This window comes from Odontesthes bonariensis, chromosome 23, assembly GCF_027942865.1.
Source record: "Odontesthes bonariensis isolate fOdoBon6 chromosome 23, fOdoBon6.hap1, whole genome shotgun sequence".
NCBI lineage: Eukaryota > Metazoa > Chordata > Actinopteri > Atheriniformes > Atherinopsidae > Odontesthes > Odontesthes bonariensis.
The window spans coordinates 23,708,262-23,724,645 of NC_134528.1; the positions used below are offsets into that span (position 1 = coordinate 23,708,262).

The 16,384-nt window shown below is 37.7% G+C and overlaps 1 protein-coding gene across 1 annotated transcript in view; it reads right to left on the reverse strand.

Moving 5' to 3' along the window:
- Positions 1-279: 279 nt before the first annotated feature.
- uts2r (urotensin 2 receptor) overlaps positions 280-16,384 on the reverse strand; it is a 100,133-nt gene continuing 84,028 nt past the window's right edge. The window contains exon 4 of the mRNA XM_075457667.1: positions 280-7,329. The gene's annotated coding sequence lies outside the window, so the exon portion shown is untranslated. The remainder of the gene's footprint in view (positions 7,330-16,384) is intronic.

A 16,384-nucleotide genomic window follows, 5' to 3' on the forward strand; every position in this document is an offset into this window, starting at 1 on the left:
AATGTCTAATCTTAAATTTTACAGCTATTGGACATCACATCATTTTGTACTTCACAAAGAAATTGTCCCAAAGGTGACCAAACTTTTTCCACAGCACATAGATTTCCTGTGACATCATTATAGATGTGTAGGAGGTTCCTTCAGATAACCTTTGAGTGGTACAGTGTACAACTGGAAATATAAATGATCTAATTTATGAGAGAGATTGCCATCCATTTAACATGGAGATGGAGACATGGACATGGAGACGTAGAGGTGAAACAGTTTCTTTAATGAGAGCGCACAGGATTTACATCACTCACTGTCTGCCATAGACCGGAGATAACACAATCACAGCATCAGTTTTGCACTGTAATCTACTGAAGCTCCAGGTGCTGTGTTACTGGCAGGGAGAATGCAATTAAATAAAAATACAACATCAGTGAAGGGCGGACAAACCCCAGCTGGACCGTGTATGCATGTGATTCATTATTTCATCATACCCAAGTGATCAGGGAGAGACTGACTCACTGGGTTAAGCAATGATTGCTTACAAGTATAATCAATTACAAGATTAAAGTCAAGTTTGGTAACATCATGCATTTGAAAAGTATGATTTTGACCCTGTATCCCAAGTTTGATTTGGTAGAGATATACCTATTATACAAAGCAGGTTGAAATGCATTTAAAAAAACAGGCTCATGTGTAACAAATACATCAAGGCATGATTGAATGTGGATTTACAGAAGTTAATGTAAGCACATAGATTATATTGATAAGAAAATTGTAATGCAGTGAGTTTAACATACTCCTAAATCATTCGAGAATTCTATGGTATACACTGGCCACTTTAGGCTCTTTTCAATTTACACATCAAATGTAGAATGCTTAGATGCGTTTTCTTTCACAAGGATACACCCTTTAAACAAGCCAATTCAATGCCGTCCCACTGCTTGTTATTGGGTGTTAACTCCCATTGCTCTGAGGGCTACAATGTACAGGAGCAACTACCACTAAGCCACACACTACCACTCTCAGCGGACACGCTTATAAGCTAGAACAACAATAAGTGAGTCCATTACAATATCTGATAACCAAAACTCAAAATAATTAAGGTATTTAATTATTTCCGGGTATTTATTGGCTCTTACACTAATCAGCTGTATACTACAGACAACTGAATGCCAATTAAACATTTTCCGGTTGTATTCAAGCATAGTAGCAGGTATTAGTGGGGTTTTCTGATCAATGTGAAGGGCTATAGTTTTGCATTTATTGTCTATAGTAATCCCATAGTTCCAGAGTAATCCACTATTAAGATGGATCTAGTGACATTATCTCCATCATTTGCATGGTTTTTATATGGACAGATGTTAGCCATAAGCTAGCAAAAAACAATTCAGTCTCCACTCTTCTTTCCAACCTCCAACCAAAGTTTGCTGTCTAATTATATATTTTTATTGACTTTACACAAAGCCCTTTACCTTCAAGTAATTTCATGCTCTGTTTGGGTACCCACTAAAATAGTTGGGATGAAGGATGCACATTGATATCAGCATGTCAGTAGTAGCCTATTGACTGATTATAGTCCAGAAAATTAAATATCGTCATTAACTTAAACTAATCTCTGACATGCAGGTGTGGTCGGACTTTCCCTGGCTGCAGTTCGTCGTTGGAAAATTATCAATCAACCTTGTTAAACTAGGATAAAGTTTACAGTTCTTTTTATAGATGCTATAAAAATAATGTTTTATTTTCTTCTAGTATTACTGTAAAATTGGGCCACTACAACAGGAATAAGAATAAAATGTCAATTTTCAAAGTAGAAGAAGCTTGACGATCGTATATTTGTTTGATCAACAATCTGTCAAAATTAGTTTCAAAATATCTGTGTATCAGATATCATAAACTTGTGATATCATGCACCCTGAGTTGGGACCCATTTCCAACTAACAGCTTTTGTCAATCAATGAAGTATGGTACTTGTTCAGCATTTATTCTGCATATTGAGAGATAACTGGGCTTGGACTTGTCAGCACTATTATCTACTATGATAAAGTATATTAAGTATAGAATACAGTTTATCTCAATTTCAATTTAATATCAATTTATCTCAAAAACAATTTCATGAAGCCTGTTGTTATAGTAAACGTTCTGTTTCCTTACATTTTTTTTTTTTTTTTTACAAAAGCATGTACTTTGGCTCAGTTCTTTTAAAATACTTCATAAAGTGTTTTCTAAATAGTGTGTCTAAATAGTTTTTCTGCTGTGATTTTGAATAAACGCTCTCAATATTATTTTAGAGGCTTTCAATTCTGCAGACTGAATTACAGATTTAAAAGGTTGTTGCCTTTACAGTCATCATCTCTGAGATGATGAGCTAAATCTGTTACAGACATGACGTTTATTTTGGTCCATAATTGCCAATTTTCTGCTACATTAAACTAGATCATTCAATCACATGAAAATTAAGAGAACACTGCAGATTATTGTACTGTCATAAAGCTGGCGAACCCATCAGGGTTGGGTTAACAAATGGAAACATGTGTGAAGGCGCAGAGACCAAAATATCCTTAAAGGGGAAGTTTGTTTTTTTGAAACCTGGACCTTATTTCTGGCATTAAATATGTTCATCTACTCACCGATAACAGTTTGGTGAAAGTCGGCATCCTTCGTAAGATATTTAGATCACTCGAGATCCGCGTATATCTGTATAACGGGAGATAACAGAGAAAAGACAATACAGCCTCTAAATAAGGCATTATCTGTCTTTATTTCACCAATACTTTAAGCCGAATGAATGAATTAACACGTACTATTGCACTGAGCTCATAGCTTCCATGTTGTTGTTATCCGGGGCTATCGGGGGGCTTTATACACACGCGTCTAGTGGGATGACTTCATGAGGTGTGGATATTTTATGCCAGAAATAAGGTCCAGGTTTAAAAAAAACTAACTTCTCCTTTAAGTCTCATAAATGTTGTATTCTACATTTTCCCTTTCTTTGTTTCTCGACGGTAAATTAACACTTTAAAACTCACTAAGTCTCCTTTGTGATCCAGGAAGAATTTGTAGGATCCAAGACCAAACAGAGATAATATAGATTAAATCATGAGGTTTATTTTTTTTAGATTTTAGGAAAGTTTCCTCCAAATGAAGAAACTGTGCAAGGGTTTTCCCAGAATGAGCATTTTTGCCCATTACAAGTTGATTGGTTTTGATGAGTGAAATAGATGGAGTGATCCTTAATTAATTATGCAAGTAGACATTGACCTAGATGCTACATTAGATGATTCAATAAAAATATCCACGATATGCGCTTATGCTAGCTTGGAGTTTTTGCCCAGAAATGGCAGGGAATTGTTTTATAATTACAATCCAAATTTGCTTGTTATTAGAGATGTCTCCAGGGCTTACCATGAATAATGATGTGAGTAGTGGACAGGGCAGAAACAACATATTTTCTTTCTGTATGGTAATATGCATGCGAGAAGTCTAACCCAAATTTCAACTTACGTTCAGTTGATGATATGCAGGAATTGAAGCTGTACTATTCCATAGTATTAGGATTATCGTTGCCTTTTTATGTATTCCAAGTAACCTACTGCTCAGTCGAACAGCAGAGAAAGCAAAAAAACCCTGGCTTGCTCACAGATCCATCTGCGGCCTGTATATATATATTTTTTTTTATGACCTGGCAGACTCAATCTCAGGGTATAAAATCTGGATTTACTCCACTGCATATGATCATAGCCAGAGTTGATTTCTCATGTGTCTATATACGGCTACACGTGATTAAACCCAGCAGGCTCCATCGACAAAAGCCTATTGAACATATCTTCATCCCTCTGTGATACCTGGGCAAAAATCTCTCCCACTTCTAATCTCCTGCATAGAAATCATCCAAATCCAACAACAAGATTTCTTCAGAGGATAGATTGGTTCAATTTGTATCACTCAGGCATTGATGGCACCTTGTGTTCTGTTGTAGTGGGAGTTAAATCAATAGATATGTAACAGCTTGGCTCTTACCTGCAGCTCTACTAGCGCTATTTGCATCCTTTCCATTGTAAAGATGATGCTAGATGATCAAACTGGCCTCAGCAGCATCAGTAGTGCCAAATAATGTTATTTGTTTTTGGACTGTTTACCAGGGTTGTTGCAGAATTTGATAATATCACACAGCATTATAGACAGTGTTAACATGCAGAGAAATTCAATTACCTGTAAACAGAAGAAAAACTTTGTTTTATTTAGCTGGTGTTCGATATTTTTGTGGACAGACCAAAACCAACACTTTGTTTTGTTTTCTTCCCAATGTTATTCTCACAAAAGCCAAATATTTTCACCAAACAGCTTTATGCAGTAGTTTAATCCAGTTATATGAATGCATAACGCATTTGTTATGGTCACCCTTTGATGAATTCACACAGAGCTTAGAGTATTTAAAGCCAGAACTCAGACTGGATGAAAATAATCCACATTTTGTGTATTCTTAATAATTAAGCGCCATGTCACTCATACGTTTCTTGAATCTGATTACAGTTCTGTGATACTTTTTGCTATACATATGACATTGGGGATGAACTAATCATTGATTTTGGGTTTTTTAAACAGAAGTGAGAAAATTACAGTATAATGCCAACGTTATTGGTTACTGAGCTGGGGAATGATGCTGTATTACAGAAAGCAACAGGCTGCATTTGTTGTTTCAATTTGTGAAGATCCAAGAGTTGCATTTGGATAATAAATCCATGAGCATGATAGCCAATTAGATAGTAAAACACTACACATCAGTATACAACACAAAGGTATAACTAATGGCCAAAATGGGCCCATGTTACGCATCTTTGACAATTTTTTCTGTTAATTTCTAATAAATGAGAAGGCTGCATCCCTCCCTCACCCTTATAGTGCTCTTATCTGATCATTAGCTTGCCTCTAAAGAAATAGCTTAAAGTCGGAGTAATGCAAATAAGACTTGCATGGAAACATTTGGCAGTTTATGTGTTAGACAATAGTTGCATAAAACATGTGGTAAAAACACACAAGTGTGTTTCATTGAACTGTGAAGTTGGCCTTGAGTACATACATTTTCTGCACAGGAATTCTAGTCTGTTCTAAGATAATAGAACCATGACACAATGGAACCCTGATTTAAGGCGACCAAAAGCCGACCGCACCATAAAACTCTAACATTAGAAGAATACGTCAGCCTCAGAACAGCCAACCATGTCATTTTGCTAACGTCTCTGCCATCATCATAGAAATACAAGAAATACAAGTTGCCAGAATCTGTCAAACTTGGGCTTTCTCATTTGCAAAGGAATATTAAGAAAAATAAGGGAATTCCTTTTTTGAAGAGCACAGCAGATGTTGTAGGTTCTCCGATTTATTCTCAGTGGATTGAGGGACCTTGTTATTGATCTTGGACTGCACTTGTTACGGGATTGTATAGATCAGTGGAGCTTTTGTGCAGAGACATGTTAATAGAAAGCTGAGGATCACTGCCAACACCTGCCTCATTTTTAGTTTTATGACTTTTATCAGAGTCAGGTGGGATTAACGGTACCAATACAACAGACTCAATGAATCTCCCCCTTCCCTGTTGACATGGTCAAGGTGTGACAATGTCTCTGTCAGGACATGTTATGGTAGAGTAAGCAGTTTAAAACTTTGAACATCTTAACCAAACATGCCCCCAGCATCTCGGAGCAGAGACCACTGCTTGTTTTATTGTGATTTTGAAACCTAAATTGATTTATTGTTTTTTGTTCATGCTTGCCTGAGTGGTTAATAAATAAGCCAAACAACATATTTCACTGTGATGTGACAAACCCAGATCACATTTTTTGTTCTGCTTTACTCTGTCACTCTCATGTCTGATCCTGTCACAACCATCTGGAGAGGTTTTTTTTTTCTTTTTTAAAATAGAACTAGAGATGGGACACTAAGGAAAATAAATTCAACCACCTGCAACCAAACCTTGTCTTGTGGAACTTTGTGTAAAATGCATGACTTCAGGACACAACAATACATGGTGAAAGATCAAGTCATGTTAAAATTACATGCCATGGCCACATAAAGTAACAAGCTTCTTCTTTTTTGCCTATTGTATTAAATGTGTAGAAGCCCTGCTCTTTTTAAGTCTGCCTGTCTGTCCAGCTTGTTGGTTACTGTGGTGACGAGTCTCTTAATGGTTCAGAGATTAATTCAGTAGAGAGGAGAAAAATAATATATATTTATTTTCAGGTAACATCAGTTTTCCCACACTGTATACATTCCTAAGCCCAGTGAAGTATCTTTTGTGTATAAAACACAACTACACAGTGACCAACAGTAAATGTAAATGTAACAATAACTTAAAGAAGTAAAGGGTGGACCACCACCATCCTCACCTTCACCCCGAGGGTGTTTTTGTGTTTTGTTTTTTTTACATTTTCTAATCAAGATGATTGAACCTCATTTGTCCACCATGTTTCTCTCGTGACAGCATGTAATTCCAACCCCAAAAAGGTCATGTTTATCTCACATACTTCTGAAAAATCTGTTTGAGCCCCCTGCATATTCATTTTACACTTTGCATGGGACAAAAAAAGGAAATCGATGTCACATATGGGGACTTTTATTACCTTTGGACAACTGCTGCAACCACCTGTTGACTCTGGCTGTGTAAAATACAGATATGTGATCGGAATTTTTCTTCCCATCCGCTTCTCAAAAAACCCCAAAAAACATTCATGATGCCCCCACAAGCTGCCACTTACTGTAGCTGAAACCATCACAGATTTCCTTTTGCGTCAGTTTGACTGCCATAATAACAGTATATTCTTTCCCTTGAAAAAAGAAAACGTTAATAAAATCAAACCACTGATATCTCAGTATACAACATTAATTCATAATCTCTTTTGTGCAACACCTGCATTATTTCACTGCTGTGTACAGAGACCATTTGAGCAACACTTTTGCATGCAGGTTGACCCATTACAACAGACACAGGACAGAGGGCAAACATAACAGAAGGAATCATAAAAGTTAAAAAGCCTCTGTTTATAATTTAAGACATTGACCCCTCTTCATGCCAAAGGAAGTTCTACAGGTGACTAATACATATATGAGAGTGTGTTTATTGTACTCAAATGGCAGCAATGTCTGCCATTAGTTATTCAGTTCCTGCTGGCTTGCACACAAAGCTGTTGGTGCCCAGACACACTGAGAAGCAAATACGAAATTAAACTTCCACCATCATCGTCCTCTCTCACAGCTGATGTGGAACTCCGGGACCGCTTCCATTTGTGCTTCCAACAGGTTCTTCCCTTCCTTCCCGCCTCTCCCACAGCTCAGTTTTATCTATCAGGGAGACAGAGGACAGAACACGGCTATTAATACCCCAGTTGTAAATCCTTTAAATGCATACGCTCATACATTCCCCCTGCTGTTTGCAAAGCACGCTCTCTTTGGAAACAGCATGCAGCATGCGTGTAAAAATAGCAAGGTAGCAGTTATCAGTCCCTGTGTGCACTTAGAGAGCTGGGCACAGCTATTTGAATTGCTTACTGCAAACACACACATAAATCCCTCTCAAAGAAATCATTATAGCACAATTTAAACATCATCCTTAAAAGGTTTGCCCCAGAGGATCAGATTATCAGTAAACAGACGGTATCTTCAGCCTCAAGTGTTTTTTAAAAGCTGAAACAAAGTTTATCCTCACGTATTATGTTGAATCTTTCCAGGGTTATTGCGAAAAGTTTTTGGATGAAAATCAATGGTTCCCACATGATTTTTTGATTGGGGGAGTATTATCTGTGCTTCTCTTTCCAATTATTTGACAGATCGGCTGTTATTTGCACGAATGGGATGGAAAAATATTGTTGCTTAAGCACCAAAAATCTGGGAGTCATGGCTACAAAAACAAACATGGTTAGGGACAGAGAACTGTGGTTAATAATAAACTTGGTGGATTATTTTCTGTAGGAGGAGTTTTGTCTCTTTTCATCAAAACAACTAATATTGGAGGAGCTATGAGATGAGCTACTCCTTGTTGGAAGTAATTAAGCTACAGCAACAATATACTTTGGCCAAGCAAGTTGCACTACAGTAAGTAGATTAGCAGCTCCTATTCCTTTTGTTCATTCTCAATCTGCACTTCTCAGTCAACAGACTTACTTGTGTAGCATTTTGTCATCATATCTAGCGTGATGCCTGATTGATAAAATATCAGCAACATCAACTGGAAACTTCAAGGAAATATAACACAGTACTAAATTGCTACAGGTAGCACTGTTCCACCTTGTACAGCAACAAAAACAAGAGTCAAAATGTCAGCACGTATGAAAGCTGCCGTTTACTTTCAGTTTAGGAGTTCTGCATGATGTAGACAAAGTTATGCCTTTTACTCTTAGTATGTTTCGCAGATTTTTGTATCGCTAAACAGGTCAGAAACTCAATGTTCCCAGCTGTCATCACATGCAACATGACGGCACATAGCAACATCGCTGATTCAGTCACAGAACAAAGAAAAAGAAATCTGAGAAATGACAATTCTTGTTAAACACAGATTACATTTCAAGACCCATTTAAACATGTTCACATTTCCACATAAGTTTGTGCGAAGTAGCTGCGCCAGTGTGTGTGTTTGTTTGTGTGTGTGAGAGAGAGAATATAACTGATCACATTGTTCTTAAAGCTTTCATACACAGAGGCTGTTGTTGCCTGATGACTGCAGATCCTGTTTCAAGACAGCAGTCAAAAAACTTCCCAGACAACTAAGAAAATTAAAAAAAAGGGAAAATACCGGCAGACGGCTTCAGAGAAATACACTCCCACACACATTTACTGGTAGGAAACACTTAAGTATCAGAATATTATTATGTTCTTAAATAAATAAAATGCATTCTGATGAATAAACATCAAGAACACGAAACACAGAAACTGGAATATTTTAGGCTGACTCAGGGCCTCTTATTTGCTAAACAAAGTCTTTTCCATGTCAGGGTGGAGCCTGGTCTGCAAAAGTTTAAACTAGGGCTGGGCAAGTTAACTCGTTGATTATTTAACGCCGACAAATATTTTATCACGCATTAGCGCAGGTTTTATTATTTATTTTATTATTGTAAAAGTCACAGGCTTTTATTTTGTAAAAGGCTGTTGCAGCCTGCTGCGGAACCGGAAAAGAAAGTAATCGGCGGATCCACCAAACATGGAGAAGGGTACGGAACCTTTTCTCGGCCATTTTCATGTTAAAGTTCTTCCAGACGGCGGAGTCGACAGAACCAAAGTCATCTGTAAACACTGCCAAGTTGAATTGTCTTCTCACCGTAGTAGTTCCAGTCTAAAATATCACTTAAAGGCAAAACGCACAACTGATAGCAGCAAGTCATTCAACGAAACAGACGGTGGAGCGAGGCTTCTACATAAAAACTACATAAAATTTCTGATGTTAAAAGTGTGTTGTGTTATGACACTTTCAACTACTTTTGAATTCATTTTTCGATTTTGCGTACAAATGCGATTAATCGTGATTAATCAGGGAAATCATGTGATTAATTAGATTAAAAATTGTAATCGTTGCCCAGCCCTAGTTTAAACAAACCAAGGCGAAATTAAGAACAGCTTTTAAGAGTTTGAATCCGTGTCAAATTCCTTTGGTTCTGCTAAAGACAGAACTGGATATTGGACTTATTTCCCTGATCAATGACCTGATCTCTGTTCACATATCACTCCAGACTCCCTAAAATGATGTTTTCACTGATTAGAAATGACCTATATTATTATGGCAGTGCAATCTTACAGCCAATTGTGGGATTAGTTATGATCATTATTTATACATTACTAAATATAATTTACTTACTCAATAGTGTCCAGACATGCATCTCTCAGCATTTAGGAATACAGGGGGAGGGAAATTTTACCACCTGCTGAACCCAGAGATGACCTGCTTGCTACAGTGCAAACTCAGCATGCCCTTATTTTGGAGGTATTTTAGTGTAGAAACGGAAATCTTGTGAGGATATTTTGAAAAGTGGAAGTTGTGCTGCATTGTTTACAATTAAAGAGAAAACTCTGAGTAGCAGAGACTCACTGATGCTTTCCAGACGAGCGATGAACTTTATTCATCATCCAGGAAATAGTCAGACTGCTGTATCCAAACTAGCAGCACGAGTGTCATTACAGTTCGCCTTGCTAAAAGCTGTGAAAGACGGCTTGTCAAATCCATATTCGTTTTGTGAAATTTTACAGTGTAAAATAGTCAAATCTTATTTGCTGTAGAGTGCAATCGTGCATGGGGGGAATTGCAGAACACAGTTACCACCCATGTACTGTTGCAGCTGGATTAAAGGGCTCTTTAGAACGTGAAATACTGCACCTTTAAATTCCGAGAATTCTCACGACTTCATGAACAAACCACAGTTTTTTTTTCTGCGGTAGTCTGTCCCTGCAGTGGGGGTGGGGTGGAGGAGAGAAATGACTTCATCGGTATTATAATACTGTATCTGTAATACTGTAATACTCATGATCAGAGTTGGGAGTTTGCTCAGAATTCATGAGCAGCTAATTGGACTTGAAGCCAACCGGATCTGTGTGCACGCAGCGGCGGAGAGCTCACAAGGACATAAAGAGAATCATTGTGTTCTAATGTGATCATCTGATGGGGAAAAAAACACAACTATAAATAGGGGTGAGAACTGCTGACAGTGCTGTGTGGTTTACTAAAGCCTTAAGGTTACATAACCTTATATAATACCAGCACCATCACATTCAACAACAACACTGTGAAACTGTAAAGTCAAATATTTTGTGTGATTCTGCTGTTATCATTAATTACTCCTCCTGTTTTTATTAAGGACGTATGATCATTCTATTTTCGTGTTTTTTAACCACCTGCTGCAATAACTTGGTAATTTCCTCACTGTGTGACTAAATAAAATGAGAATCTAATCATAAAGTTGTTATGAAAGAACTGGTATTGGAATGTATAAATGTCACCAGATTCCTTTATTAGAATCAAATCCGAACCCAACGAAAAAAAGTAGAGGATCAGTGCATGATCCTTTCTTAAGAAAGGATGTACTGATGGTGCTTTTTCCCCCTAGCAAACAGAAACAACTTATATATTGCTCAAATACTCACATAGCAAATGTGTGAGAGGACAATTCCATTGTGGATGAGAAACTTCTCTGCAACTTGCAAAGCTGGTTATGCAAAAAGCCTCAGCATATCTGAAAGGTTTTAGGACCAAAGAAATCTTTTCATACTTCTCTCCCTCTTTTATTGTCTGTGCGACCCACTGTAAGATTTTCTTTAGCTCCTACTTCAGACTAAAAGCTTTCCATTTTTCTTCCAGCGGGACCATCTGTGACATAGATGTAGAGTGAGTAGTCCAGTTATGATGTAATTGTACTCCGAGTGTCTTAAAGTCCAAATGTCATTAAAAAAAAAAACAACAACATTATAATATCTAGTAAACACTGGTGTAAATTTGTCCATATAAGCAACAGTTCGTAATGTTTGTTTCTTAAAACCTCAGAGGAACCCAGAGTTTCATGAGCAGAGAAACTGAAATATCTACTACACACTGGCTGGCCATTGCATTAGTGTTCATATCTGCCATATGAAAGCAACCAGCTGTCCTACGGGGAGCTTCCCATTACAAATAGCCCTCAGAGATTTCCTATAAGTGTTTGATCCTTATGTCGCTACTGTTACTTCAGAAATAACTAAACATTATCACACTGACAAACAAACTCAATTCTGCTCTCAGAAAAGCGATTTAACCTTCATGTGAACCAAAATTTAGGAAGATTAACCCCACACTATTGGTATCACCTGGCACAATTTGGGAGACTGTTTGGCTTCTTCTCTGTGGCCTTATGGTCACCCTCTCAACCTCCAGTTCAAAATCAAAAACTAAAAATCTACATGTTGACAAACTCGTGCCACTATGGTCTTTCTTCCTTTTTCCGCATGTTGGTTGGATAAAGCTCGTGGAATCAAAAATGGTATTTGTTAAGTAAGAACTGAAGAAATATGGGATGTTTGGAAGGCCTGGATTTAGTCTTATGAGCTCTGTCCAGAGTTGCTGATAAAACGAGATTTAAAATTATATCCCGAAACTGTGATGGACTTACACCAGAAAAATGATTCTGAAGCAAAGATAAGAAATAAAATCAAGATAAGACAAAACCACAGAGGTCAATTGATCAATGGGGAAAAACATTAACTGACAGGAAGCTAAAAGAACAAAAAAACCCAGGGGCATAAGAACATTGGCAGGGATTGGCAGGTACTAAAATATCAAAAGACAGACTGGGATCAAAACACTGACAAACACAGGAAACAGAATGGCTAGGAAGCACGACAGAAGGATGCAAGAGCTTCTGGGACAGAACAGCTGAAACAGGGGTGTAGTCGTTGACCAACGACACACTGCAGGCCGTTGTATGAAGCTGAAAACAGCAAAAAGGACAAAATACTCAAACTGAAGTGAGCACTGAACATAGATTTTCACAAAAGTTCAACAGGACCACCAGAGATTTGGAGAGCAGGAATACATTTTGGGTCACCCCAGTTAAAGGTAGGGTAGGAGATCCTGGATTTTGAGTCCAGCGAAGCTGCATTTTGAAAATACACAGGTAAAAAGTCCCAACCCTTTTCTTCACTTTCCCCCCGAAGGCACGCCTCTAGAGTACATGAACGCGCACGAGCACGAAGGTGCACGAGCGCTGTTCTGACAGCAAGCATCGATCGTTGCCGTATTTAGTATTTAGTATATGATAACTACACGTTTAAGAATGCTAGGTGCTAGCCAAGCTGGGTCTAGTTTAGCTTCCTGCCAAGCTTCTGGACGCGCAATTCGTTCACGGAGCAGGGTACGCGCACAGGGGGGGGGGGAGGGGGAGGGAGGAGCAGATTGCAGTTTGATAGACGGCATCAGTATCCAATCATTGTGAACGGTCCGTTCACAATGATTGGATACTGTTTTTCCTAGATTGTACGTTCTAGAGGCCACTAAAACTTTTCATATTTGTGTCAAAGCTTTTAATTAATTGGTTGCAATGGGGGTGTGAAGAGTATTTCAAGCAATATGTAAAAAAAATGCTCCAGAAAAAGATCCCCTACCCCACCTTTAAGGATGCCTTCTTTTTGCAAAGTAAGAGAAAAAGACACAATAACAAAACTCAACTTTGATCAGAGATTACTTTGGAAGCAAGTGGTAAATTTGGCCCACCCAGTTCCTCTGAAGCCTTGGGTGGTCTTTAAAGCAGGTTATTTCCTGCAGGAGAGCAATGTCAGCTTTTGAATTTTTAAACAAGTCAATATGTTTTTGCCCTCACCAGCTTTCAGTACTTAACAGGTTACGATCACAATATGATCACAGAGTTATCTAACCTGCATTCTTTTGTTTCTCCTTTAATTTCATATTATCAAGTTTAGGGCAGGTGTTTTTAACCATCAAACACAGGGGGTGTAAAATAATGAGGAAGAGCTGTTTTTTTCATGCCTTACCCATAAGAAAGAAAAAACTGAGAACAAAAGGGAAGTTTTAAAGTAAAGTGAGTGTGAACTGTAATGGGTTGGAGGAGGGACAAACTCAAGTGTTACTATGGTATATAGCAATGCGCGACTCCACTGCTGAACCTATCCAGCAGAGACAATGACAACTAAGAACCAAGCACAATGCTCACTCAAAAGGAACACACTCACAACTGTATCTGCATCTTATGCTTATACACATCACCGAGAAGTGGGTCAGATTCAAATTCATTCACTCCTCCACTATTCATCCTTTTTTCAGATTTCGCTCAGCTGTACATAAAAAAGGAAACAGTATTTACTTGTTATAATATTGACAAGTGTCTAATACATCAAAATGCATGTATTTGATACAGGATATCAGTCCAATTCTATCTCGTTTGCTCTGAATAAAGAGTGTCGATGACAGCTGGTGCAAAAATATTGTCATCTTCATTAGCTTTTAGCTTATTTTCACATCAACCTCCTTTCTCTTGCTTTACAAGTTCCTTTTGGTGGGGAATCTGTACATACATTATACATATACATTAGAAGATCTTTGCTGATTACTGTATCTTGATGGAGAATTTCATGAAACAATGGGTTCTTTTTCAATATCTGCCAAAAGCACCGTTATACAATCAGCATCTGCTGAAGAAAATATAACGGACGAATCAAGGGAAAAGGTTTTTCACCACATCTCTGCTGTGAGTTGAATGATAATTCTGTGTTTCATATGAGAAAGTTTAATATTGTTCAGCTAATTAATTTACTGTGACTGCTGAACATTATTGGCTACTTCTTATAATGAACAAAACATTAATCAAGAGGGGCAAAGAACACTAACGAGACAGCAATAGGAGGTATTTCTGGTACATGTCAGTGCTTTCGACACCCTTCTAATTTCTGGCTCTACTTAACAAGAATGGCTCTACGTAGTTGAAAACAGTTTTGTATATTTTAGCTGTCAGCACATATGGGTTCATTATATCACTTTTACACATTACATTGACTAAAGGAATTATCATTACATAAAGCAATTTGAGTAGCCAACATTTTGGTATTTTGGAAAGAAAAAAAAAAGAAAATTTAAGAAGGCACCTGCAGAGGAGCTGGAAACATTAGCTAGTTAGCGTAGCTATATTTCACTTTCGTCTTACTTCACTGGTCACTTTATATTTTTAAACAGTTTTTTTTTAAATTCTTAGATTTTTTTAAAAGTGTTTATTATTGTATAAACCTTTTTTTTTGCTTTATTATGTCTGCTACTGGATGCTTGAATTTCCTTCGGGATCAATAAAGTATCTATCTATCTATCTATGAAAATCTGCAACTTTAATCCTCTGCTAGGCAAGGCAAGGCAAGGCAAGGCATCTTTATTTATATAGCGCATTTCATACCACAGGCAACTCAATGTGCTTTACATAAAGACAAGGCATTTAAGAGAACAGCATAAAGCAGCATAAAAACAATCAATTTAAAGAGAAAATATAAATTAAAAAAAATAGAATAAAAATTAAAGCAATCAAAGAAGAGGGGAAAAAGAAAGATATAAACTCAACCATAAGGCACACCGAAAGAGAAATGTTTTTAACCTGGATTTAAAAGTGCTTACAGTTGGGGCTGATTTCAGTTCGGCTGGTAGTTTGTTCCAGTTGTGTGCAGCATAACAGCTAAAAGCTGCTTCACCGTGTCTAGTTTGAACTCTGGGCTCCACTATCTGACCTGAGTCAGTAGATCTCAGAGCTCTGCTGGGTTTATACTCTGCTAGCATGTCATTCATGTATTCTGGACCTAAACCATTCCGTGATTTGTAGACGAGCAGCAGAACTTTAAAATCTATTCTGTATCTGACCGGGAGCCAGTGTAAAGACTTGAGAACTGGGGGGATGTGATCTGATCTCTTTGTTCTGGTTAAAACTCGGGCTGCAGCGTTCTGAATGAGCTGCAGCTGTTTGAGACTCTTTTGGGGGAGTCCAGTCAGAAGACCGTTACAGTAGTCAAGTCTGCTGGAGATGAAAGCATGAATCAGCTTCTCCTGATCTGTTTGGGACATGAAACCCTTAATTCTGGATATGTTCTTAAGTTGATAAAAGGCTGATTTGGTGACTGATTTGATATGATTGTTGAAGGTCAGGTCTGAGTCTATCAGCACGCCGAGGTTCCGGACTACGTCTTTAGTTTCTAGAGACAGTGACTCAAGGTGTTTACTGACAGCAAACCTCTTCTCTTTGTTGCCAAACACAATGACCTCAGTTTTTTCTTGATTTAACTGAAGGAAATTTTGGTTCATCCACTTTTTGACTTGCTCTAAGCAGTCGCACAATGACTCTATAGGACTGCAGTCATCTGGAGACAGTGAGAGATATATCTGTGTGTCATCTGCATAGCTGTGGTAGTTGACTTTAGAGTTCTTCAGAATTTGACCCAGAGGCAGCATGTATAGAGTGAACAATTCTGCTGTAGAATTTATATGATTATTTTAAACTTCACAAAAATTAAAGTAAAACAAGGTTAAGCACCCAGACAGTTGTTTTCCTCTGTGTCCTGTCATTATGCTAAGCTTATAAAACCGAAAGAGCTAGTGAACTTGTTTGCGATCAGCCAATGCAAAGGCAAATAACATGCCATTAAACTTGAGAACTAAAGTAAATAAGTTTGAGCTTCTATTTTTTTTATCCGTTATATTTTAAAAGCCTTAACTCAAAGTTGATGGATTCTCTCTTTTTTCTGACTAGTTAGCACTTGAGCCTTGGGGTCAAGCTCCTACGAGCTAACTAAGAGTCAATATCTTAATATAAATGATTAAAACAACTAGTCCAAGCATGAAGTCTTGTTAGACGCTGTTCGCAACAGATAAAAACATAGATTTGGCTTTAACATTACCATA